This window comes from Panthera uncia, assembly GCF_023721935.1.
Source record: "Panthera uncia isolate 11264 chromosome C1 unlocalized genomic scaffold, Puncia_PCG_1.0 HiC_scaffold_4, whole genome shotgun sequence".
Lineage (NCBI taxonomy): Eukaryota > Metazoa > Chordata > Mammalia > Carnivora > Felidae > Panthera > Panthera uncia.
Window position 1 is genome coordinate 40,249,323 of NW_026057585.1, and position 4,283 is coordinate 40,253,605.

General features: G+C 37.6%; 1 pseudogene; it reads left to right on the plus strand.

Annotated features, from left to right (window-relative positions):
- The first annotated feature begins 227 nt into the window (after nucleotides 1-227).
- LOC125912478 (tubulin alpha-1B chain-like) lies at nucleotides 228-1,503 on the plus strand (annotated as a pseudogene).
- The last annotated feature ends 2,780 nt before the right edge of the window (nucleotides 1,504-4,283 follow it).

Here is a 4,283-nt window from a genome sequence, read left to right on the forward strand (position 1 = left end):
TATTTAGTAAAAAAAAAAGAATGTAGATTTATTTTCATCAAACTTTATCTTAGTAGATCTTGCCTATATTTTTATATTAATTCTTTCACACAATATATTCCCCCTACTTATCTAACACTAATTTAAGCAGTTTCTCTTATATCAACCACCTAAAAGCCACACTGTAAGAAGCAACAACCTCATCTCTTCCTCTCTGCCATCTGCTCAGCAGCCGCAAAGCAGCAACAATGCATGAATGCATATCCATCCATGTTGGCCGAGGTGGTGTCCAGATTGGCAATGCCTGTTAGGAGTCTATTGCCTAGGACACAGCATTCAGCCTAATGGCCAGATGCCAAGTGACAAGACCACTGGGGAAGGAGATGACTCCTTCAACACCTTCTCCAGTGAGAAGGGTACTGGCAACCATGTGCCCAGGGCAGTGTTTGTAGACCTGGAACCCACAGTCATTGATGAATGACTTTGCAATGGTACCCATTGCCAGCTTTTCCACCCTGAGCAGCTCATCACAGGCAAGGAAGATGCTGCCAGTAATTATGCCCAAGGGCACTAGAACATTGGCTGACCAGGAGAAAGGTATCCAGGGTTTCTTGGGTTTCCACAGCTTTGGAGGAGGAGCTTGGGAGATTTACCTCTCTGCTGATGGAACATCTCTCTGTTGATTATGGCAAGAAGTCCAAGCTGGAGTTCTCCATTTACCCAGCCTCCCATGTTTCCACAGCTGTAATTGAGCCCTATAACTCCATCCTCACTACCCACACCACCCTGGAGCACTCTGATTGTGCCTTAATCGTAGACAATGAGGCCATCTATGACACCTGTTATAGAAACCTCGATATTGAATCTACACTAACCTTAGTTGGTTGAGAAGCCAAATTGTGTCCTCCATCACTGCTTCTCTCAGATTTGATGGAGCTCTGAATGTTGAACTGACAGAACTCCAGACCAACCCAGTGCTGTATCCCCACATCCACTTCCCTCTGGCTACATACGCCCTTGTCATCTCTGCTGAGAAAGCCTACCATGAACAACTTTCTGTAGCAGAGATGACGAATGCATGCTTTGAGCCAGCCAACCAGATTGTAAAATGTGACCCTTGCCATGGTAAACACATGGCTTGTTGCCTGTTGTATAGTGGCAAGTGGTTCCCAAAGATGTCAATGCTGCCATTGCCACCATTAAGACCAAGTATATCATCTAGTCTGTGGACTGGTGCCCCACTGCTTCAAAGTTGTTATTAAAAACCAGCCTCCCACTGTGATATCTGGTGGGGACCCAGCCAAAATACAGTGAGCTGTGTACATGCTGAGCAACACCACAGCCATTGCTCAGACCTGGGCTCACCTGACCACAAGTTTGACTTGATGTATGCCAAACATGCCTTTCTTCACTGGTATTTAGGTGAGGGCATGGGGGATGGAAAGTTTTTCTCAGGCCCATGAGAATATGGCTGCCCTTGAGAAGGATTATGAGGAAGTTAGTATGGATTCTATTGAAAGATAGGGCAGAGAAGAGAAGAATATTAAAGTTTAAAATGTCACAAAGGTGCTGCTTTTACAGGGAAGTTTATTCTGTTTTGAACATTGAAAATCTGTGCTCTGATCAGTTAATTTGTATGTAGCTGTGTATACTCTCATATACAATTACTGACCTATGCTTCAAAATACAACACTTTGTTAGACTCAACCTGCCCATTTCTCTGATGGATTTGAATAAAGTATTCCTTGTCTTAAATGAAAAATAATAATTAACAACAACAATAATAATAATACAATAAGTATCAAATACCTATTCTAAGGTCACTGATATAATTTGAACAGTTTAAAACCAGTAAAAGAATTTTGTCACTATTTCCCTCAGGCTCAAATTAATCCATTAATAATTACTTTGGGGATAGTCCATCAATAACACATTTATCTAATTGAACATCCAACTCACATTTCTCCATCATGTCTATAAGAATGTTGTGAAAAACATGCCATTTCCTTATTCTAATTTTTAATAAAAGAAATCATTAATGTAAGGCAGAAATAAGCTGTTTTTAGTGAAGCCACACTGGTTCCTAGTGATCATAGGAAGCATCCTTTTAATAACACATCCTAAAAATTTTCCTGAACTAAACTCATCAGTCTAATATCTGCAAAATCTCCCTCTTCCTCTTTTTGAAAATCAAAACCATGTTTGCTCATTGCCATCCTATCTGCTCTAGTTCTTCCAAAACTACTCAGAGAAAACCAGAATTATTGGGGTTTTCTAGTTTCTTTTGCTGGTTGTCACAGAATACCAAGGCCTGATTCATCAAGGCAAAAGAACAAGAATTTACTTAACCGATTTCTTCACTCTTCCTGAAAATCTGTTTTCTCTCTCTAGTGTACAGTTTGTATTTCTAGTCCAAGATTTGCTTTCCTTGACAAAAATGTTAAAAGCAAAAAGATAGTTGAGAAATTCTGCTTTCTATAACACCCACAAGCATCATACTTCAGTAGATGAATATTCACCAAAAAATGAGGGGGAGCCAGGTATTCCTAAGCATGGCACCAAAGGTAGAAATCATAGAGAAAGCGAACTGTATACTTAAAAATCAGAACCTCTGTATATTAGGAAATGCTGTATAAGCAAAATGTTCAAGAAAATGACAAAATGTCACACATTTGAAAATTAATATCTTCATAAATATTTCATAGCTTTGAATACAAAATGTTTTCACAATTCAGCTGGAAAACTATATAAAATCCATGAAAAACATTGAAGGAAAGAAAGAAGGAGCCAATAAACCTGTACAGAGATGTTCATCCTTATTAGTAATCAACTAAATTGTAAATTAAGCAAAATGTCTTATATTTAACAAAGTAGGAAAGCATTTAGTTTTGTTTAACACAAAATACTTTGACTTTCATAAAAGTCAAGGACCTAGAAACGTTGACACTTCCATATATACTGCTATCTATTGGAACTCTAGGAAATAATTTAATATCTATCCATAACCCTATCCTAGGTGTTTTATGTGCATTACTTTATTTAACATGTCTTCAAACATTCCATTCCTCTTGTAGCTAGTATTTACTTTATGAACCCAGAGATCTGGGCACCAAAAGACACTAAAATGAAAGGGTCACTTTGTCATACTGTTCTTGTTATAACCACTTCATTAACCAGGTCAATTCTCATACCTATTAGGATACAAAACTGTCAAACACTCAGCAAAGCATGTCACACATTCTTCATGTTCTTCATTTAGCCAAAGAAGACTTCCAATATGTGTCTTGACAGTTATAGCACTCCTCTTACATCCTACCTAGTATGAATCTTATGTTTTGAGTTAGAGGCATATTAATCACTTTTATCTGTTTGCTCAGATAGTCACTTACTATAATCTCAGAATGGTTAGTTCTTCTATGATCTTCTCATTTTTAATATTAATTATTTCAACAGTGTATGTCAACTCTACAGTAAATTTCCAACTAGGTATGATATCTCTTCTCTCCTCTTTGGCAAATATCTCTTTTCTAACATAATATGACACTATGACATATAATCAACATGTGTATATGGTCTTTGTTCCTGTTTTCTGGCATAGAACTCCTAAACTCTTGGAATAATAATATCTTTATTTGAACAGTTGGAAAACTCTTGGAATAATAAAGATATTATAATAATATACTTAAGTCAATATCTTTATTATTCCAAGACATAATAAACGTGTCTTTTATTATGTTAATGAGGCGACTTTGGGGACAGGAAAGGGGCTGGATATTGAATTCAATCATTAATGACCAATGATTTCATCAATCATGCCTACATAATGAAGCCTACATAAAAATCCAAAAGGAGTAGTTTCAGAGAACTTCCAGGTCAGCGAACACGTGGAGATTTGGGAAGAGTGGTGAGCTCAGAGAAGACATGGGAGCTCCTCACCCTTAGCCCATACCTTGCCCTATGCATCTCTTCCATTGGCTATTCTTGAGTTATATCCTTTTACAATAAACCTGTAATCTCTTAAATTAAGTGCTTCTCTGAGTTTTGTAAACCACTCTAGCAAGTTAATTTAACCCAAGTGTTGGGGGAATGGTCATTGGAACATCCATTTTATACCCATTCGGTCAGAAGCACAAGAAACAACCTGGGCTTATTACTGGTATCTAAAGTCAGGGTAGGATCCCAGTGTTTATAGCAGCACTCTCAACAATAGCCAAATTATGGAAAGAGCCTAAATGTCCATCAACTGATGAATGGATTAAGAAATTGTGGTTTATATACACAATGGAATACTACGTGGCAATGAG